Below are 23,556 nucleotides of genomic sequence, written 5' to 3' on the forward strand. Positions count from 1 at the left end.
AATCTTGAACCGCTCGAAGTCGGGGTTAGGTTGAGGGTCAAAATGCCTGTTGAGCGCGGCAACCGCCGCCTCAAAGTCGTAGTCGTTACCTGTGTAGGGTAGAGTTTCAAAAAGGTCATAGATCTCTGCACCTCCGTAGTAGATGAGCAGCGTCCGTTTCACAGTACCATCAGTCTCTTTAGTGCCCTTGAAGTAGTGGTTCAGCCGTCCGATCAACGCCTTCCACCATGGGGTTGCCGTGGAAGGGTCTGCCATTTCGCTGAAGGGTGGCAGTGGGGAGACAACCGTGTGGCTGTGACCTGGAGGTGGTGCGTTGGCACCCCTGGGTGGATTGTACATTTCGGCCTGCTGACCGGCAGCGCCTGCTGGGGCCTGGTTGCTCATGGTGCCGGTGCATACACGCCCGGGTGCGGTGGCGCGGTCCTGGCTCTAGTGTCTTGTGTGCTATGTGAGCGCCGGCACAAGGCCACTTGTGTAGGACCGGTCTGCTGGGCCTTGACTCATGGGTGAGGTGGCTCCTTCCCCCTGCATGCTCTAAGGTGGGTGGCGCGTTTCCTGGCTGCACGGGGAGCACCCAGGTACTGCTCAGCCTCCGTGCCTGGTATCGAGCCTGGCTGACCTCCCTCTCAAGCGTGCAGACAAGGCTGCAGGGCAGCTATGGCCGCCTGGGGCCCGCTGGCTTGGCAGTTATTACAGGCCTGATTGGTGCCTTGTGGCCTCTTTGGTGACCCTGGGTAAACGCAGCGTCTGGGAGCTGGAAGGCGAGAAAAGAAAAAAAGCACAGGCCACGTAGGGGACTCCCTCGCCCTTACTGTCCAGGATGCTTGCAAATGACGCTGCGCGTCACAGCGGGGTGCCCTCTAGGTTCGAGCACTCACCGGTGACGTCTCTGCAACGCTGGGCACACCGCCGGCTTGAGCATGGTCCCGCTGCTCTTGGGAGGCGTGCGGGTGGGTGCAGGGTGCCTCGACCGAAATCAATGGTGCTGAGCGAGGCGAGGGCACATCAGCGGCAGCAGCGCAAGGCATCCGAGGTAGGCCTGTGCTGCGGACTCCGGTGCACGTGGCCGCAGGCGAAATTCCTTGCTGCTGAGATGACGCAGCGGCGCAGGTGGGCCCCGCGCACTCTGAGCCTGGTGAAAGTCCTGGAGGCGGTGCACCGGGGTTGCGACCGGCCTCGTCGCCAATGTAGCGCAGCGGGGCCTGAATATTAAAGGCTGCAGCAGCGCTGGAAATAACGGTACGACACACCAGTTTACTGTACTTGGCTGGAAAATCTCGAGCAGTCACCGGCCATTTATTTAGCCCCTCAGGTCGAGCCCGCCCGAGGGACGTATGAATGCATGTGTGCGATACATTGTAGTGGAGAGCCCGGATGGCTCGCTACACCGGCCAGAGGGAGATACTACATGAACAACTTTCATGCAGACAGGTCAGTGGCCCCTCTGCAGGTTGTCTCCACACCGCGCATGTATTTGAACCACAACCCTAAGCAGGAGCCTGACCTCTAGAGACGGAATAGAGAACTGCACCCCAGCTACCTTGATATAGACAGTGTTTCCGCACAATGCTGCAAGTAAGTTTGGTCGTTGCTACAACACTAATGCCATGTGTGAATATATTCGTTTAGATACGAAACAATCAATAACTTCGGATGTTGAAGACCAACCAGCATGGCTTGTAATGGAAAACCAACATAATCATTTCAACGAATGTTATAAATGACTATATACTATCAATTCCTTTTGTTGTACTTGAAATCAGACGATTCTTCGCGGAACCGCCTTTCAAAAATTCCGAGAACGGTCTTTCATTGCCACACGAAGTGCACTGAAAACCAATCCTCGGTTAGAGGTACTGCTGAAAAATTTCCAAAGAGCGCCGCCTTCGAAGAAGACCCTAGAAATATAATCACCTAACAATGTGAGTGTGACTCCGCAACGTTTTGCGATCAACAATTTAGAGTATAGTAGAAAACTTCCGCATATTTCAATAAATATCAACCAATAAAACGAATTTTATTTCATAAGAGTAAAAAAGAAGTGCCATGTGGGGTTGTATGTAGATATCATGCAAAGGATTGTGGGAAAGTGGGTGTCGCTCTCACCGTCTTGTCACTCCGCAGCGCAGCCCACCTGAAAAGCTCCTTGCATCGATCCTGGAAGGATGTAAAGCTGTACAGTCTTTGCCACTATGATCCGAACATGGGGCATATTTACTAAAATTGCTTGCAAGGCAGGGCTTGGTTGCGTTGCGTGAAACGTAGTTGAAAATATAGGAAGACACGGCTCTCCCTTTGCGCATGCGCACCGTGTACAGCCTAGCGCCAACGCAGGACACTAGCACCCACCATAGTGCAAGGCTGCCTGTGTTAGAGACTGGGAAGAAAGCACCCCAAGAACATGGCCAGGGAAATCAAGCAGTAAGAAGATTACCTGCAGCCTGCCCATGCTCACCGGATTCTAGCGCTTCGAGTATGCAGAGCTGTGCGCTACAGGCTGGGATCAGTTAGTGGGTGTTAAGTGACAATCAGTGAAGCTGGTCTGTCAGGTGCAATTTATGGACTCGGGCGAGTGCTTAGGTGCCACCTGCATGCTCAACGCCTCCTCCTCTTCAGTTTCATTGGTCGTCAGTCACAGTGCTCCACACAGCAGATGTCCTGGTGCTCTCGGATCCCGAGTCTTCCCCGGTTCTCAAGCCCTGCTGCTCCTTCTCGCCAATTCCCAGTCCCCCTTTCCTTCCATGTCGCACTTCATGCCCCCAGCAGCAGTTACAGCAGGACAAACCCAGCGACCTATCAAGACATGCATGAGAGGAAAAACATACTTGGGCTGTCCTCAGGGGCGTAGGAGACACTAAAATTCTGGGGGGGGACAGGGACAACCTTGTGCACTTTCCAGTGACCCTATGCAAATCACCGCCCGTTAAACAAATACAATCGCATACTTTCGAAGTGAAATATTGAGAAAAGCAGGCATGTAGTCACAGTTTGCATGTATGCTTTATTGTTATTTACATTCATATAGTAATGAGACCAAATGTTTAAAAAAAAACATATATATGAATCTTGCATCTTAATGCACAAATTAAACAAAGGCTGCTGACTTAGGGTGGGGGCGTCGTGTTTGCAAGTGCATTATGGTTTGAAAAGTACCTGCTGCTGCATTCCTGGTCTCCAGCAATTTTCAGGCAACAATAAAAATGTGAAGATAACTTTGGTGATTAATGTTCTTTTTTTGAGAGAGATCGAAGGCTTGTCTAGTGAAAGTTTTAATTCAAAAGGTCAGTGAGTTACTGCTTTTGTCTGAGATATTCTTTTGGTATTTGAAGTTTATAAGTTAAAATCCTAACATTGAACAGTGAGCTATTAACCGTCATCAAAGAGCTGCATAAAAACTTCAATGTATAGATTAGAACGTTATGATTTTTCCCCAGTCTTTCCCTATCCTAATGTTGGAAAATGGGTTCATTAGGATAGAAATCAATTCTGATTATTGAAGAGAACCCCCCAACCATGGTGTTATGTTTTACATTCTGAGTTTGTGTTTCTCTAGTGTTGCAAAGCCGCCCTGGGCACTCTCCAACTTTTTGCTGACTGGTACTGACTGACTGACCCTGGCCTCTGCCTAAACAGCCAGTGCTATTCTGAAAGAGGCACTTAAAAATACAGTGAAAACACCTACATACACTAGGGTGCACTATGGGTTAGGGTACCCCTATGATTGGCATGACCTCTCCTATAAGGCCCTAGTACATAATAGGGCAGGGGGATTAGAACTACTTTTAAGTCCCTAGAATATAATAAGGCATGGCAGTTTAGAAGCCAGCAGCCCTTTCTGCGCTTGCATGTGTGCACTGCTGAAGCCTGAGGTCAGTTTAAAAGTAGCCCTGTGTTATAGGGCTGCTTTTAAAATGCAAATTGTGCCTAAACTCGACTTTTGGGTTTGGGGAACTCACAAATTGATCAACTACAATGTTGGGGCAAAATTAAGTGGAAAAATGTTTTCCACTTAACTATGGTTGTATCATATTTGCTACATAATACATCATCTGCTGCATAATCTAACGATTTCCTCCAAAACAATTTTGTAGCTCAAACGGATCCCAAATTACTAAAAGAAATGTGACTTGTGTTGCTGTGAAGTTTAGGGCCCTTTGCAAAGGTTAGTAAAGAAAACTATTCCTAAGAAAACAATTGGTCCGAGACACTCCTAATGACACTCAAATTAATACCTGTAGGAGAGTGTAGTATGCAATCAATTCATACAACCAAAAATATATAATGCAAAGGCACATTCAACAGGGAAATCTTATAGATAAGAGGCCAACCAAAGTCAATTAAATTGCAAACATCAATTTATTTCCCGCTGAATCATATTCATAGAATGCAAACTTAGGGGCTGACTACGATGGCAGGCGGACTTCAGTACCACCGCCATCGAATCGGGGAATGGGACCGCTGGCCTTCAAGGTGGAGGCCACACGATAGGCATTACAATGCGACTGCCACTACGGTGTTCGCAGTGCCTATCTTTTACATTGCAGCACGTGCTGCTGACTGCATCATCCGCCGCAAAGTAAAAAAAAAAGGAACATGTTAAATATATCGGTGCCTGCCACATGGTGCAGTGATATGTTGTGGGGCATCATAGATGCCCCCCAGGACCCATGTCTGGGGGCCAGGGGTAAAGGAGCCTGCTACAGGCCCCCAATGTCCCTTTCGCCAGCATTTCCATGGCAGGTGAACCGCCATTGATAAGCTGGCGGGTAAGGGACATCGTAATCCCTGCTGCGGTGCATGGTAGGCACCACCAGCATTGTAGGAACCACGAGCCCCTCCACCACACCGGCGGGCTCAAGAAGCCCGTCGGGTGCGTGGTGGTTGGTCTTTCCGACTGCCAGGTAACCACCCGCCATTGTAATATGGCGGGCTGTGATGCAGTCACCAATGGCGGTGGGACCGCCTCCGTCGGGGTGACGTGGCGGTCCCACTGCCATTATAATCACCCCCTAAGTTTGGTGTGCATGCAAATCCTACATTGCCAACCCCTGGCAAGTTGCACTGCTAGTGCTGGAAAAAGGCCAATGGAGGTACCAATGGGTGAGGTGGACTGGCCTCAAGGGTCTTGTGACCTCAGTGACAGATTCACTGTCGATCTAGGATGTGCTTCTTCATATGCCTGCCCGTAAGACTGGAAGTGAACTGCAGTATGGATTGTGGTGGGCAGGTCCACCTGCGGGTGCTAAGACACCTGGGCTTCTAAGGTCTATCGGGCCTTCTAAGGTGTAGCATCGGAATAAGCTCTGTCAGGAGTGTGGTATGGTGAACTGGTCATGAAGGTCTGAACATGGTTCTCCAGTTCCAAATTCAGCAGCTCTGGCCAGAGTGCCACATTCTCTCCCACACTGAACACCATACTGCCCCACTGAGAGAAACTCGCACTGCCTTCAGCACAACTCAATTGTGCTGCAACTAAATTCAAATTATGCACTAGACAACAGTAAAATGCTGCCTGAAAAAAAAATGAATAACACCCTGGAAAAAGCAAACACTCATAGGGAATGCAAGAATAAGCAAAGTATGTGAACTGTAATCAGTAACAACATGGTTACCTTAACGGTTTTAAACTCATTATTCAGAAATCAGTAAGTGATTTTGCCTGAAAAGTTCAAGACATGGCTACAGGACCAGAAAGGGACCCCTTTCAATGTCCATTGCTTATATCCTTTCAAAATGTATGCAGTTTGGTTTAAAAAAGACCACATCCCCAAACACAGAACCGCATTTTATAAGCTAAAATAATTAAAAAGTTGAAAACGATCATATTAAACGTTTCCACTCTACCCATCAACCAGTTATTGCAGTCCCTTTAGGAATGGCGCACTTACCCACCCTGGGAAAACAATGTTGTTCAAAGAAAGAAGATAAAAAGAAAGTAGCGCTTTCACTGGCAAACTCTGTAAAGTGGCGCTAATGTGTGTGGGTGTAAATAACAGTCTGGCCTGTCTGCTGTCCGCTCTGTAATGCTTTATTTAGGTATTTAACTATTTTTTCTCTCCATTCCGAGGTTTTTCTTTTCAATAGAAAACGGTCAGAAAATGAGGACATTTACAGCCAAAGTGTTCAGCCTTTTTTGGATCAATTTCACAGGGGAACAAATAAAGAAAAGGAGAGGCAAGAAAGAGTACCTTAAGAGCTGCCTCTTGAAATCAGCACGTGAGCAGGAGCGAGACAGAGACAGAAAGAGATGGAGGAATAAAGAGAGGAGGGCAGCCGCCAGAGGCAGATCAGGAGTAGTGGACACGGTCCTTGCCATGAAGGAAAAGAGACAGCGTTTATTTTTTCTCCGTTCTCTGCCCTTCCCAGAACGGCTGAGCCTTCCTGCAGCATAACAAAAGGCAGAGGGCGGGTGGCCTCTGACTCCAGGCAGGTCAAGTGCAGGGCCATTAGGTAGCTTTCGCGCGCTAATTACCCTGCGATAACAGAAGGGAGAGGGGAAATTCCTTTGTCCCCTCGTCCCCCCCACCCTTGTCCCCCGTGTCCCCCCACTCCAAAATCTGGGGGGGATATATCCCCCGCGTCCCCCATACTTCCTACGCCCATGGCTGTCCTTTGAATCAAGTTTGCAGACACGGGCAAATAATTTTAGTAAATTTTTAATATAACATTCCTAAGGAAGACCAAAAACGTGCTTTGGAGGATCTAAATACCTCGTTACATTTTGGGTCAGATGCGGAGCATATAGACACGTGTATCATACTGATAGGCGATTTTAATTGTCACTTATGCCCACATAGCAGTACGGGTAGGTGTGGATTATTGAATCTATCGGGAGACTGTTGCACTCATTTTGAGCACTCTACGTGGGGCAATTTACTTAACGCTTTAATTCATGATTGGAACTTGGGATTTGCAAATGAGTTATGTAACCCACAGGTTAGTTTCCAACCTACTTTTAATGGGCACGGGTCGCGTTCTACAATAGATTTTATATTAACCACTACCAGCCATTGCTACAATATCCTCATGTTTAATACTGAGGATATTGCCATGAGTGATCACTTTCCCCTTAGCACTACTTTTGATGTTGGAATGAGCAACGGAACACTCCCAAACATAATAGAAAATTTGTATTGCTATTCCATTCATTTGGCCCAAAAAAATGGTTATGCAATAAAATGGAATATGGTCGACCCCACTAACTTTTTGTATAGTCTAATTACTGATCAATATAGTAATATTATGACTTGTTTGGAAGATATTCCAAACCCAAGTGCGGTCATTAACGCATTCCATAAGATTGCTATACAAATACGCAACAACCTGACTGGAACGCATAGAGAAGGGGGGGGGGGGTCCAAATCAGAGGGCTGGTTTAACCCAGAATGCAGTAAAGCACATGCAAATTTGAAACAATCTCTTAAAAAAACGCCTAGAAATCAAGCAGATATTCGAGCAGCCAGATTAGCGTATAAACTTGCACTACGCAACCGAAAATTAGAGATTAAGGAAAATGCCTGGGCTGCTTTAGTAAAGGCGTCTACTCTGAGAGATAACATTGCGTTCTGGAAAGCTGTTAATGCTCTGTTTTTCCTGGACAGAAAATCTGATGTGGTAGAATTGGCAATTGATCAATCACTCTGGGTAGATCACTTTACCGAACTTTATAAGAAGGATGACTTACCTAGTTCACAAAATACTTGTCAAAACTTGGTGATCAATAGTGGGCCCATTTCAGCTGCTGGCTTCCCTCTGGAGATTTCTTTATCTGTATCTGAGGTGGAGCTAGCCTTATTTGATAGCTCAAAAAACAAAGCCCCGGGACCAGATGGGATCCCTGTAGATCTATTTAAGGAAAATATCCCCCTATGGGCCCCGCTCCTGACAAATCTATTAAATTGTTACAATAAAATGGGATTCCCTGTGACCTGGCAGGAAGCGATAATTGTTCCTATTTTTAAAAAGGGAGACCGTAACGACCCCAAATGTTATAGGCCTATTTCGCTGCTTGATTCGCTGATGAAAGTAGCAGGCAGACTTATCCTAAATAGGTTACAAACGTGGGCCAAAGACGGTAACATTCTTTCCAAATTCCCGTATGGCTTTAAGGAAGGTTTAGGCACAGTCGAACAAGGACTCAATTTAGCTATAATAACTGCAAAATATATGATAGCTAAAAAGGGTAACCTTTTCATGACTTTTGTCGATTTAAGTTCAGCCTTCGACTGCTTAAGCCATGAGGTTTTGTGGGCTACTCTAATTGCATTTGATATCGATCCTAATATTCTTAATTTCATAAAAGAGTTGTATCGAGGAGCAGGAGCAAAGGTTCGTTTTGGCAAAAAAGGGGAATGTACAAATAAATTCCCAATTATGAAAGGCGTCCGACAGGGATGTATTCTGGCTCCCTTTCTTTATAACCTATACATAAACGGAGTGGCGGATTTTTTATCAAAACAGGAAGTAGATTATCCTCAAATAAATGGCGATGCCGTTCCCATTTTATTATACGCAGATGATGCGGTTATCATGGCTAGAACCCAAATAGGCCTCCAAAAGGCGATAACTAGTTTTTCAGCTTTTATGACATCCAGGGGCCTAAAAATTAACGTTGGGAAAACTTTTACCATGAGCTGCACATCAATGAATAAAGTTACTTGTAATACTTTTTTAAATCAGTCTAAGATAGAATTAACACACACCTTCTCTTACTTAGGGATTCTTTTTAACAAAAGGGGCACATGGGCAACAGCAGTTAGTACTAGGAATTTGGCTTTTGATCGCTCAATTGGTGCACTGAAACAGTTTGCAAATAAATTGGGAGGCAGACCCGTCCGTATCTTATTAGATATTTATAAATGGAAATGTGTTTCAACAGCTACATATGGGGCTGGAATTTGGGGCATTGCAGACTGCCGGGAAATCCAAGTAAAGGAAAATATTTTCCTTCGGTATTTGTTAGCTGTTCCCAAGTCCACTTCCACATATGTTTGCCATAAGGAATTAGATATAGTATACATATCTGATTTGATTAAAATCAGTCCTTTATTATTATGGCATAAGATATGGACCTCAACAGCTACCACTTTAAATAGAGCTGTTTTATCTGATTGCATAAAACTTGAGAGCGCAAAACACATTCAGTGGCTTGCATACATAAAGGTCTTTTTGACCAATATAGGACTGCCAGGATATTTTAACAATCCTACTTCATTATCCTTGATTACGAGAAAGGAACTTAAGGACTGTTGCCTTGTCTTCCTGGAGAATGAACGGTGGTCTAAGGAAAGGAGTAAAAATTCTGTATTACAACATCAATTACTCCTACAGGGCCCTGGTCTACAGCTTTATTTATCGCCTGATCAAACTTGTTACGATAGAATGTTATTGGCTCGTTTGAGAACCGATTGTTATTATAGGTTGATAACATTCCCTGATGTAAATAATTGGTTGACACATTTAATTAAATGTCCATGCGATGACCTTTCTGTGCAATCAACAATACATAGTCTTCTGTTTTGTAAATTTTATGCATGGGGGAGGAAGAGACACTTAATCCCATTATTAAAAATTTGGGGTCTAAGGCAGTGTAGACCAGCCTATGTTAAACTGCTTATGCTGGAAGATGAAATGACTATTTATGCTGTATCTAAATTTTTAAATATTCAATCAGATGCAGATCTTCTATGGCTTAGTCTTTTCCGACTCTGTGTTTAATAAGTCTGCTCTATTATTATGATGTATTTAACTGGACCCATTTGTCTATTTTTTAATGCGTGATTGTTTTTATGTATTGTGCTTTTATGGTTTTTACTATGAAATCGAATAAAGCTATCTTTGATTGATTGATTGAGGACTGGCGGATGTCTTGCTAGAAGAGGGAGCGGTCCACATAAGGATCTGGCGGTCAAAAACAGACTCGCATGGAAGAGGCACATGGGTTAAATTGTATGTGGCCCATCAGGTAGCATATTGTCCAGTAGAATTCACAAAGGAATACCATAAGGTCTGCCCAGTGGTGGCCTCAATGAGGCTTTTAGTGCACAAGGATGGTGTGCCAACGACAAGATATCTGTTTACCCAGGTATGTAGGAAGGCGTTACGATATCTAGGGGAGGATTCCATGCAGTTTAGCTCCCATTCCTTTCGCATAGGGGCAGCCACTACAGCAGCAGCAATGGGTTTGTCAGCTGATGCAATGGGTCGTTGGCAGTTAGAATGTTTTCAACGGTATGTCCGGCAAAGTCTAGTTTAAGGGGAGGAATGATGCCCAGGGTGCCTATCGGTCATGGTCCAAACACCATTTCTTTCTCTATTGCAGTTGTTTTCTGCAAACCAGTGCATAAATGTTGGTGTTGGCATTCCTTGATTTGCAATGCAGAACAGCAATTTCACGGGTCTAGTTTGGAAGCAGCACAAGGGGCCGCTGGGTTTGCGCACCACTGGCTTGGGTGCGGGGTCTGCGGTTACAGGATCTCTTTGTGCGGCTTCAACAAGCGGTCGAATCCGAAGAGATGCCTCGCCCAGTCATTTTAGTTATGCACGTGGGCGGGAATGACATGCTGCCTTTAGGCAGGCAAGGAGTACGAGAGGCCTTGTTTTCAGTCCTGGCTAGGATTCTGCATTACTTACCGACTATCGTGATACTGTGGTCAGAGGTGATACCGAGGGCAGTATGGCGTGGTGGGGCTTCGGCGGAGGCCATTGATAATTCTGTACGGAAGCTGAACTCTTCAACACATTAACTCTTACGTGGCTCTTCAATGGGTACAATTCGGGGAAAACTGACTTGTTTCATCACAACGGTGAGCATCTGTCGGTGAAAGGAATAGAAGATATTCATCCACACAATACTGGGGGCTGTTCTAGAGCACAGTCAGCACCAGCGGGGGGTTGGGCGAGTGCGCCGGGGAGCTTCTCACCCTGTGGCGGAGCGCTGACAGTTAACAACAAAGGGGCATGCTCAACAAGGGAGGTTGAGTGACTAGATAGACCCCAGGACAGGGTAGGATCGAAGTGTTTAGTGGATTGGCGGTGAAAGGGACCAGCCTGCCGGTGGTCCTCAACTCTACTGCCCTAACACGTCACTTAAGGACTGAGATGAATCTTGGGAAGGCTGCCGCTGTTCAGGTACCTCGGAGGGCCGGTGCGCTATGGGGAGCCCTGGTTTTCAAGTAAGGCAACTGTTTGTTGTGGCACGTTGTGGCCTGCCGGCCCAATATGCGCAGCAGAGGGTTCAAGACTATGAACAACTTAATGCTATGCTCATCTGTGACGACAATTTTAATTGCATGGGCCCTTTGATATGTGTATGCGGGAAGGTTTTGCCATTGTCCAGGTACCTCAGAGGGCCGTTGCGTTATGCGGTGCCCTGGTTTAGGTAATGCAACTGTTTTCTGTAGCGCGTTGTGGCCTGCCGGCATAATGTGCGCAGTAGAGTGTTCAAGAGTATGGTCAGCTTAATGCTATGCTGAAATGTAATAACTATTTAAATATCTTAGTGCCTTTGACATGTAAATGACGCTAGAGTGTGAAGCATGTATAACTTTCATGTTCTCAAGTAGGATACTTATACTCTAGTAGTGATTATGTTGAATTATCCTGTTTGATATGAATAAATCTACGCCTTGGCCAATATAACCGGATTCTGTCAATTCATGGGCATGAAAACTGTGCTATTAAAAATGGCTAACAGGATGCAATAAATTTTATTCCAGCGCTAACCTGATGCCACTTTAAAAACAGTGCATAGACAGATTTAACAAATAACTGTCAGATAGATGGTCTACATGTTTCAGCTTGCGGACATTAGAGTCCAAGCTCTCATCAGGACCATGTGACGCTACTGCAAGTGAGTGTAAAAAGAATACAAATACAAAAGAATCCTCAACCAAGTTGGTAATCAATACAACCTGATCTGTCCTGTGTGTCCCAGTTGAACAGTTACAGGTAAAAAGACCTGGTGAAATTCAAACAGAAAGAATTCAACTTAGTCTCACATATAATCAGTGTTGAATACAGAACTGTTGTTAGAAACGATGTGTTCGCAAAAAACAATTGTAATACTCATTTGATGTATTCGTATGGCGATAAGTTTAATCGACAAACAAACCGTGCACTTACCCAGAAAGCTGTGGGTACGCACCTCGCCTCGCCTGGCATCCGCTCAGGACCTGAGGCACCGCTCTACAAATAAAATTTCAAGCAAACATGCTATAGTCATATTCCCAGTGGACATAGTCAGTTAAACACAAGGGGATAAGGGAATTGCCACAGGAATGGCTAGACATATGTTAGTACATGGCAGAGTCACCGTCTAAACATAAGGCGAAGGAATCGGAAGGAATCCCTCAAGTAATATTGGCTGATTTCTGGCTAATCTGCATAAGACCAACTGCGCATTTGCGGCCTGTGTAAGCTAGTAGTATCTTCCTAGTTAAATCAAATTGGGAAGTATGCAAGTACACTATACTGTTTTGTAATAATAACAGTGCTCAAATGCTAAACACAGAAGCCAACAGCGAGGCATGGGCATAGCATCAGAAAGGGCATAAGACATACGCGCTATGAAGGTATGTACCTACGCGCGTCATTGAAGTGTGTAAACAAAGAGGCATAGACCTACCTGTCCGTCGGTACCCCGCTCTATCAACCGAGCTGGAAGGGGAGGTGTTCGACGGGCAGAGGGAGCCTGCTTATATCCGTTCTATCTGAAAAGAGACTTCCGTGTTGACAACTACGGAACGCCAAAGGTTTGGAGCGTTACAACCGGTCACGTGTGCTGGAGGGTAGTTGGGAGTTGTAGTTCCACGTATAACCCGGTTTGAATCGGTAAAAGACGAGCGCTCAAAATTGAATATAAGCTCACTACAAGGAAGGTATATATCAATATAATGCTTTAGTTTATAGCCGTATAGGTTGAACGGCTCGTGAGGAGGATCCTAATTTAAAAAAAAAAAATTTTCTTAGATAGAAAATTCTTGGAATTTTTTTTTAATTGAAATACCTTCAAAAAGAGAGAGTCGTTTGCGCTTCCCACCTTGTTTGTCTCTCCTCAAAAGCGTATACAAAATTAAGGAGAGGGGGGGGGATTTAGCAGATGGTTCAAAGAGTGGACTGGTGTAAATACTGAAAACCAAACAGAACAGAGTGTCAAAAGGACTTACAGTTATTCAGAGTAATGACCACGGAATATCGTCATTCAGACCAACTAGATCACTTTTCAATTTGAACACCCATTTCTGTTCTTTCACAAACAAGAACTTTTTAATGTCCGTGACATGTGTAGGAATGTATGGCTGTTCTAAGACCAACCATCTTAGGTCGTCCGGTTTGTGTTTTTGTGACAGAAAATGGTTGGTAAGTTTAGCGGCCTGTTTATTACGTCTAATAGTGCTCTTGTGTTCGTTGATGCGTGTCTTTATCTTGCGTGTGGTCATGCCTACATAACGCAACGAGCAGGGACAGGTGATGAGGTAAATAACTCTTTCGGAGTTACAGTTGGTGTGTTTCTTTAAAAACCAAGGGATACCTGTACCTATATCAACTGTTTTGGTGGTAATGGTCTGTGGGCACACCGAGCACTGGCCGCATGGAAAATGGCCCTGGACTGGCGGTAAGTCCCATAAGGTGTTTGTTGTGACAGATGTTCTTATTTTGGGTCTGGTATGAACGAGACTGTCTTTAAGGTTAGTACCCCTTTTGAAGGAAAAAAGGGGGTACGGAATCTCATTATTCCCCACATTCAAAATGCGCCAGTGTTTTCGCACCGTTTTCTGAACCTGGTTGGACCAAGTGCTAAAGGTGCTAAAGGTGTTCACAAAAGTCATTCTAGACAGAGGAGGCTTGGGCACAGGAGGTTCCAAAAGAGCATCTCGATGATTATTCGAGGCTCTTTTCCAAGCTCGTTTCACCAGGCGAGTAGGGTATTGTCTGTCTTTTAGTTGGTCTGATAGATCTTTGGCATGTTGGTTAAAGGTGGTGACGTTGGAACAACTCCTGCGGATAGACCATCTATCTGACAGTTATTTGTTAAATCTGTCTATGCACTGTTTTTAAAGTGGCATCAGGTTAGCGCTGGAATAAAATGTATTGCATCCTGTTAGCCATTTTTAATAGCACAGTTTTGTTTTCCTTGTTCACCTTTGTGCACTGCAACCATCACTGTACCGCTCATTTTCACGTCTGCGACAACCAGTTCACCACCACAATTATTATAGTGGTTGGTCCTCATGGCATGGTCCTTAGTTCCCAGATGATGATAAGTCACCTTTGGTGAGTGATGGGAACTAATTTTCCTTGATTGATTTCATCTGTTTACCTTGGTGTTCCTACTTGGTCGACTATATCAGTGTTTTCTTATACGGAACTCTAGACCCAAAGTATTTTGTGTATAGATTTTGCTGCGCCACTCCTATGACCCTTTCTTGCGAGGGTACGCCCACCCTGCATACATTATACCTGGCGCACGTATAATGTAGCGCAGGGGTTTACGAAGTGACACATCTACCTAGATGCGTCACTTCGTAAATATGGCGCTACATGGCGCATTTTTTACGCCCCTGGTGCGTGACTAAAAGTGATGCACCAGTGACGCAAAAGTGACACAGGGGCTCAATTAATTGTATTACATGTCCCCACCCCCCACACAGCCCGTGGTTACGTTTTCATATAAGCCAATCACGGCCTACTACTGTACTCGCCCCAACAATGGCAAACAGGTTGGCGATTCGCCGTGCACCGGCCTCGCCTGTGTTTATTTGAGCGGGGACTGGAGTTCCTGCTCCTGAGCTGCTGCAATTACTTGGTGTGGGTGTCTGTGCTGGATGAAGGGCCCCTTCGCAGGTGGCTAAAGGCCTCACTCGCCAATAGAGGCATAATATCTGACACCGGTTTCTTGTCAGCAGAGTTAACTCCGTCTGGACACCTGGCCAGGCCAGGCTCCGTGAGACCTCAGTGCCCTGCCGACAGGATAGAAAGAATAACTTCAATCTGCTTATATGCAGTTCCCAAGAGCCCATACTGGCAACCCATATGTGTCCCCTTGGGTCAGTTATGGCCTTTTGGCTAAGATCAAGTGTAGTATCTGTTCTTATCAGTTTTAAAGTGCAATTTTTGCGCTAGTAAAATTTGATTTTGACAGTGCTACGACTTTGACTTGGAAGTGAATACATTTGCTTCAAATTTATGCAAATTTTCGTGACGGCCCGACGTGCTTTTAATTAAGCCGGAGGAGGGACACCAGAGTGCTGGTGTCTGTTTGTTCATTAGGAACACAAAACAGAACCCCCCATGGTCAGCGTTAGAGCATAGGTAACGTTGCGCTCTCACTCTCTCTTTCCTGGCGTTTGGGTGGACTAATGCTGGAGGCCTAAAAAACCTCCTAACACCCTTCACAGGCCTGTACAGTACCCAGACTTCTGGCAAGGGGATATATGCTTAGGTGGCAACACCTATAACCCTGCCTTAACTCTAGGGAGTGACTGGACAGTGTTTTCTTGCACTGCAGACCATTGTGGTCTGCTGGGAGACACCCCAGGTATCCAGGCGGAGGATCCAAGGCAAAACGGTAAATCTGGCGGCAACCCCAGAAAATTACCGGTAAGCACAAAATCCCCCAAAATGGAGGAAATGGACACTGACACCCCAGAAGGCATCCCCTCACCGGATGCCCAGAACCCCAACCCCCCACCCCCTGGGGAGAGCAGCACTGGGGCAAGTAAGGGTGCACCTGTAGAAGCAGGCACCAGCGCTGGGAAGGCTGGTGCCCCAAAGGCCTCAGGCCTCAGGGCCAAAAGCCCCCGGACCCAAAGCCCCAGGGACCAAAACAGGTGCACCTGAACACCCCAAAGATGCTAAACCAGGGACAGGATGGAAGGGGGAGGCAGGGACCAGGCAAGGGACAGCCTCCGAACCCTTCAATGGGTACACCGTCACCCACCGGCACGCCCAGGTCATGCAGTGGGAGATGAAGGACAAGGCAGGGTCCAGACCCACGTTTTTCAGCAAGGTTCTCCAACCAGCAGGGGTCCCAGTGGCCGACGTACGAAACTGCCAGGCTTCTGCCTCAGGCATGATTTTCCTCCTGAGCTTCGTCACCCAGGCCCTCTTCAGAAAGTACTGGGATTTCTTCCAGGCGAAGGAGAAAGAGGCACCCTACAGCAAGTTCACATTGACGACAGGATTGGCGCCAGAGACCTCGGAGAAGAGGGTGACGGTCGAGATGACCAACCCACACATCCCAGACAAGGACATCGCGTCGCTTCTCAGGAGGTACGGCACAATCCAGACGGGGCCCACAAAGGTCAGAGACGCCGACGGAGTTTGGAACACGACCTGGCGAGCGACCATCGACCTCCACAAAGATCCTAAAGGGAGGGACGGATTGAAGCACCCACCGGCAACCTTCTACCTAGGCGCAGATGAAGGGAAGATCCGCTTCCCGGGACAACCTTTCACCTGCAGGAAGTGCGAAGGAGTGGGACACGCCGGCAAAGACTGCCCAAAGATGTTTTGCAGGATCTGTAAGCAGTCTGGACACGAAGCAGGCACATGCAAAGGGATCAGGATCTGCAACCTCTGCGGAGGGGAGGGCCACTTCTACTGCCGATGCCCCAAGTCTGACATGCGAAAGAGTTACGCAGCGGCCGCCGCATGGAACCCAACCTGGAGACACACCAGACCTAGGGTCTCCCCAGCAGCCAACGCACGACTGAACACCCTCCTGAAGGCTGCAAAAACACCAGCAGCACCCAGGAAGGGAGACAAAGAAAGCCAAGTTCCAGTAAACCCGAAACCCACAGAAACAGGCACGAAGAACCCAGAGGACCTCAAGGCGGGACCGGTCGCAGCAGAGGACCCAGCACCACCGACTGAGACGACTCCGCCCCAGGAAGTCCACCAAGCCATAGGAGGCCCCGAGCACGGAGCACCACAAGGAGCCCCACCGGAGGAAGCCCCAGCAGAAACAACCCCAGCGCCGGAACCAGAGGACAAGGAAGTGGAGACTGAGGTAGAAGACTCTGCAAAGGCAAAAGGGAAAGAAGAGAGGAAGAAGAAAAAGAAGAAGACGAAGGGGAAACCCGAGGACAGCAGCGGAGACGAAGACCACAGGCTCCAGGAGTCATGGAGCTAGGTTCGATCCCAGACGCTGCACCAAAAAGCCACTAAGGACAGAGGAGAGGCGAAGGAGCAGAGACGTACCAGCGCCAGAATCCAGAAGGCGGCCTCGCACGGAACACCACAACCCGGACCCAAGCCGGAGACATTGGAGGAAGGGACAACACCAGAAAAAGCCCCCCAGCGAGTCAACGCCCACAAAAGGAAGAGGCCAGCCAGAGAGGACTTCCTGGTCAGCAAGAAGGTGAACACAGCGGGCACCACCGAAGAAGAGGAAGACGACGCCGACGCCGTCATCCTCGTAAGCGACACCGAGAGTAACGGGAACAGTGCAGAAATGGAGGATGATGAAGACAAGGAGTTGGTGGAAATCCATTCGGTTCTCCAAGAACTCCACCATCACCTCTCCATGGTGACACCACCACCGGAAGCAGCACAATGGACCCCAGAAGTAGGAACAGAAGTGTCCATTGAGAGCACCGAGCATGCCCCGGAAGAAAGGGGAGAGCAGGGCCAACAGGGGGTCCAAGACCCAAGTGAAGCACCCCAGGGCCTTCAACCCCAGTAGGTTCGGAACCAGATACTGACCGATAGCGCGGAGACAATGGCGATATCATTGTTCACCCTAAACGTCAGAAGCATGAAGGATCAGGTAACGCGGGTCGGCACGTTGCGCTTCCTGGCCACCCAGAACCGAGATATCTGCTTTCTGCAGGAATGCGGGATTCCGTACGCCCAGTCGTACAGCCAGCTTGAACGGCAGTGGACGCACGGGCCATCTTTCTGGTCTGGAGGGAACGATTGCAAATCGTCTGGAGTGGCCATTCTAATCAGGGGAAGGCATTTCATCGTGGACAAGGTCACCGAGCAGGTCAACGGCAGAGTGCTGGTCGTGGACGGCTCGTGGGCTCATCAATGTCTATGCCCCCCCGGAGAAGAATGAGCGACTCGAGACGTTCAGGGTGCTCAGGATGCAACTCGTGACCTCCAGAACCATTCTGATGGGTGGTGATTTCAACTGCATAGTAGAGCTGGATGGACGCAGTGGTTCTGGCTCTGCAGGGATGGACGTGATGTCCAGGCTGTTGGTGGAGATGATAGGTGAGGCGTCCCTCCAAGATGCCATCAGGTGCATGGGACCGAACGCCAGGAATTTTTCCTGGTGTAGGCCGGACGGATCCGTGCGTTCACGGATCGACTTCCTATTCACCTCCCCAACAGTAAAGCCTGGGCGAAGCTCCATGGTCGCCGTCCACTTCTCTGACCACAGAGCAGTCAGTTTTGAGGGGGAACTTACAGGGAAGTTCCCCGCCGGACCAGGATCGTGGAAACTGAACTGCTCTTTGTTGGAAAACGAGGAGTTAGTGGCGAACCTCAGAACCGCGTACATAGAGTGGATGGACATGAAGGACCTCTTTCACTCTCCCAGCGAGTGGTGGGAATGGGTGAAGGACAAGTTCCGAAGCTTCTTCCAGGATGCAAGCAGAGCTGCTGCACGGGAAACGAAGAGGACGTTCAGGAAACTGCAGAGCAAACTGCAGCAACTGTACGAACTCGAGCTTGGGGGATGGGACGTGGGTGACCACTTGGAGGAAACCCGAAAAGAGCTCGCAGAACACTTTAGGGTGGAATCCAAGAAAATCATCTTCCGGACCAAAACCGAGAACCTAGAGAAGGACGAGAAATGCAACTCGTTCTTCTTCAAGAAACTTCACTCGACCCACACACCGCTGGTTGAGCTTCGGGACTCGGGGGGCAACCTCCAAGGGGAGAAGGAGGAAGTCATGAAAGTCGTTACAGACTTTTACGGCGAACTCTACTCACCAAAGTTGTCAGAGAGAGACCAGGCGGACAATTTCCTAGGGGGGATCTCAAAGACACTTGGTCCGGAAGAGAGAGAGGGCCTGACCGCACCCTTCACCCTGGAAGAGCTGCACTTGGCCGCCACGACCTCCAAGAGAGGCAAGACGACCGGGAATGACGGTCTCCCAGTGGAACTTTATGTCGAACTGTGGGATCTGATCGGGCCAGACTTGCTGGTCCGCTACGAGGAAATAGTGGGCATGGGCAGTATGCCGCAATCCCTGCGTGAGGGCATGATATCACTCCTGTACAAACAGAAGGGAGAGAGAGAAGACCTCAAGAACTGGAGGCCCATCTCTCTCCTCAATGTGGACTACAAGATTCTCGCTAAGGTGATGGCCAACCGCCTAAAGAAAGTGATAGAGAAGATAGTCCACCCTGACCAGTCCTGTGGGATACTGGGACGGCAGATCGCGGACAGTCTGGCCCTGGTCCGGGACACGATCGAGTACGTCAAGGGCCGCAAAGTCCCGACGGCCTTAGTCAGCCTGGACCAGGAAAAGGTGTTCGACCGCGTTTCCCATGAGTTCATGGACCGGACACTCAGAGCTCTGGGACTGGGTGACTTCTTCTGTGACGTGGTGAAAACAATGTATAGAGACATCTCCAGCACGGCATTGGTAAATGGCTGGAGAACTGACCCGTTCCCCGTCCTGTCAGGGGTGAGGCAGGGCTGCCCGCTCTCTCCCCTTCTGTTCATCTGCGTGATCGAACTCCTCGCCGAGCGCATCTGGCAAAACAGGAACATCAGAGGAGTGAAGGTACCAGGGAGCGGAGGACAAGAAGTGAAGTGCTCCCTCTACATGGACGACGTCTCCGTATTCTGCGCAGATGGACCGTCTGTGAAGGAGCTAGAGAGGACTTGTATCGAGTTTGGGAAAGGGTCTGGAGCAAAGATCAACAGCGCCAAGTCAGAAACCCTGCTCTTCAGACACTGGACCCCCGCCCGAGACCCACTGCCATTCCCCATCAAGCAGGACTTCATGAAGATCCTTGGAGTCTGGTTCGGCGGAGATGGTGCAGCAGAGAAGACCTGGGAGGAAAGACTAGCAAAGACAAGGCAGAAGCTGGGACTCTGGAGCCTCCGGAAGCTGATGATCGAAGGGAAGTCTTTGGTCCTGCGGAACGAGACCCTGCCAGTACTCCAGTACGTCGCTAAAGTATGGCCAGTGCAGACCAGAACAGCTAAGGCCATCACGAGAATGATCTTCTACTTCATCTGGAGCTCGAAGATGGACAGAGTGAAGAGGGCGGTGATGTTCAAGACCCACGACAAGGGAGGCAAAGGAGTGCCAGACATCGCCACCATCCTGAGGGGGACCTTCGTGTGCCACTGCGTGAGGAACACCCTGAGGTCCAAAGATGAGAGTCACGCCGGCTTTCTGATGGCACGCTTCTTCCTACTGCCAACATGGAGGCGCCTTGGATGGGCAGAGTGGGTGAGTGCCGTCCCGTACAACTGGGAGACCCCGTGGTTCTACAAGGAAGCGGAGAAGTTTGTGCAAGAGTATGACTGTGGGGCAGTTCGCCCCGTCATGTGGACTCCAAAACTTCTCCAACGCCTGATACGCGCAAGAGAGATCAGTGAACCGATCGGCGCCCTCCCCTCAGCCACAGCAGACCACGTGTGGGAAAACATCGCATCCAAGCACCTGACAAACCAACACAAGGACATCGCCTGGATGGCCATCCAAGGAGGACTTCCCGTGAGAGCCTTCATGCACGCAAGGGGGCTCAATCGATACAAGTCCTGCCCGAGAGGATGCACCGTGGACGAGACGACATACCATCTCTTCTGGGAGTGCACGTATGCGCAGGACCTGCTGAAGGCCCTAGGCACGGAGCTTAGGGCCAGGATACCTACGACCTGCATCACCGCTGACTCTGTGATGTATGGACTGTTCCCAGGGACACATGCACTAGGGGACCTCCAGGGTTGCTGGAGGCTCCTGTGCTGTTTTAAAGATGTTCTCTTGTTTTCCAGAAACCGTCTGGTAGTAGGGAAAAAGGAGACATCGACCCTGGCATGCCGTAAGATGATCCACAGCCTCCTGCGAGACTACACAGCACTGGACGGATCAGATGGAGACAGCGACGACGAAACCTGAGGACCCAAAGGGGTCCCCTTGTACCCTTACACGGGGGTGTCTGGAAGGCTCAGGCAACGACGGCGACGACAGCGGACCCAAAGGGGTCTCCAAACCCTTAAATGGGAGGGGGGGGCCTAGAGGGGCCACTAAACTGTTTTTCCTCCCTTCAATCCAGGAACCAGTTTGGCAACGGGAGAGAGGAGAGGGAAGATGAAGTCAGGTAGAGTAAATGTTAAAATTTACCGTATGTATTTGACTAACGTGACCTTTTCCCTTCACAGGTTAAAGGTCAACGGGATAGCTTGCGCACTTGTTGCCAAGTTTGTTACCAACGACTGACGAGCAAAAAGGGTGTTGTGGAAGGTGACGATGTTTTTTTTTTTTTTTCTCGGATCTTCCCGTCTAGCCCTCAGTCGGCTGGTCGAGCCGGTCTGCCACACAGGCCAGCCTAGCCTCCCGTCCCAGCCAACTCGCTCGGCGTACTAGCCCAGGGCGTACTAGGCATGGCTTATCTTTTCAGCCTCCCTGGTCTGTCCAGCTCTGCCCTCCCTCCAGCAGCCAACCAGCCCAGCCGAACTGCGGGGAACGAATCCGCAGTCAGCCATTAGCCGGTCAGCCTTGCGCTGGTCGGACCTAGGAGGGGTTTGCCAGACAGGGGGTCGACTTAGCCTTCCAGCCATGCCGTTCGGGCCCGCCGTTCCACCGAGGTTGTCAGCCTGGCCGTGAGTCCTGGCTGACCTGCACAGCAGTCCGGCCAAACCCACCGACCTACGTAAAAAATCACCATCCAGCCAGTCTGACAGTCAGCCCACTTCACAGTGAGCCGCCCAGCAGTCCAGCCGTCCAGCTACTAAAAAACGTTGACGTTACCGTCACCTTTCCATGCTCGAGAGTTTCATTGCCACACAAAGTGCAATGATTACATCCCAGCTGACCATCTCCCTCTAGGGACCACTAAGTGAACTACACTTGATCGGAGCCAAAAGGCCAAAAAGCGATGACGATTGACGTATCTGAACCAGAAATGACACCCTGACAAAGGAAGAAATAATTTAAAAAAATAAAAAAATAAAAATAACTAAGACTTTTAAGAATATTATCGCGGAAAACTGTCCGGTATTGACACTGAAAGTTGGAGGGGAATGCACGTATATATTGTACATAAAACTACTATAATAAAGTCTAATTAACAAGAAGTGCATTTTTAGGTCTCGCCTGAGACAGCGCTTTAGCGCTGCTCTGGCGAGACTTATAGTAAGCACTTTTGGAAGTGCTTTCAGGCCGCCAACTACTGTGCATGTGTGCCGGGCGCGCGCACCATTTGGCAGCCTGAAAGCACTCGTAGTCTTTCACTTTCGCGGCCGCTCGGCCGCTTTGATGTTTTATCGCGATTGCGATCACTTTCAGTTTCGCGCCACTTGTTCTTGTTGTCTGTATTATGGTGGGGGTGGAGTGCACTTGTGTCTCTGGGTCCATTTGGCGCATTACCCCCCCCCCCACCCCGCCCCCGCCGTGCTGTCCGGCGGCGCACGTTAGTAGAATATTGCACAATATTGTTCCAGAGAATCATGTCTCTTTGCCCCCCACCCATGGACCCTCCCGAGCAAGGGGGACGAGGTCGGGACACTTCTTCCCGTGCGGAGGACAGGAGTGCCGAGCGAGAAGTGAGTGCAAAGAAACTTCTTGAGCACCTGGTGATTTTCACTTTTGCAACCAAACCGAAGGCCGGAATTCACATTGATTGGCAGCCGTAAACCTGCACAGCTTACAGTATGCACGATTTATGTGGTAAAGTAATAATCATGAAAACCGCAGCACACGAGGGTTTCTGGACAACTCGTGTGACAAGGCTCCGCCCTCGAGCACCAGCAGAGTTAGGAATATTACACGATCACCCGTCAGCGGCCTCAGTGGTCATGTGTAACACCGCTCACTGCTCACCGCTCACCTCTCACTGCTCACGTGTAACACCTCTCACTGCTGACGAGTAACACTTCTCACTGCTCATGAGTAACACCTCTCACTGCTCACCTCTCACTGCTCACGTGTAACATCTCTCACTGCTCACGAGTAACACCTCTCACTGTTCATGAGTAACACCTATCACTGCTCATACGTACACTTCTCACTGTTCACCTCTCACTGCTCGTGTAACACCTTTGACGTGTAACATTTATCACTACTCACCTCTAACTGCTTGTGTAACACTTCTCACTACTCACATGTAACACCTCTCACTGCTCACCTCTCACTGCTCACATGTAACAGCTCACCGCTCACGTGTAGCACCTCTCACTGCTCATGTATAAAACCTCCCACTGCTCATGTGTAGCACCTCTCACTACCCACCTCTCACTGTTCACCTACCGCTGCTCATGCAACACCTCTGACATGTAACATTTATCACTACTCACCTCTCACTGCTCGAGTAACACCTCTCACTTATTTCGTGTAACACCTCTCACTGCTCACCTCTCACTACTCA

At 48.7% G+C, this 23,556-nt stretch overlaps 1 protein-coding gene and 1 pseudogene across 1 annotated transcript in view; one reads left to right on the top strand and one right to left on the bottom strand.

Moving 5' to 3' along the window:
• The window catches only part of LOC146835267 (peroxiredoxin-like), a 559,426-nt gene that overhangs the window by 380,549 nt on the left and 155,321 nt on the right, over window positions 1-23,556 (bottom strand). The window lies entirely within an intron of this gene.
• Window positions 15,048-15,208, top strand: LOC146835268 (U2 spliceosomal RNA; annotated as a pseudogene).

Source organism: Triturus cristatus, chromosome 4_2 (assembly GCF_964204655.1).
Source record: "Triturus cristatus chromosome 4_2, aTriCri1.1, whole genome shotgun sequence".
NCBI lineage: Eukaryota > Metazoa > Chordata > Amphibia > Caudata > Salamandridae > Triturus > Triturus cristatus.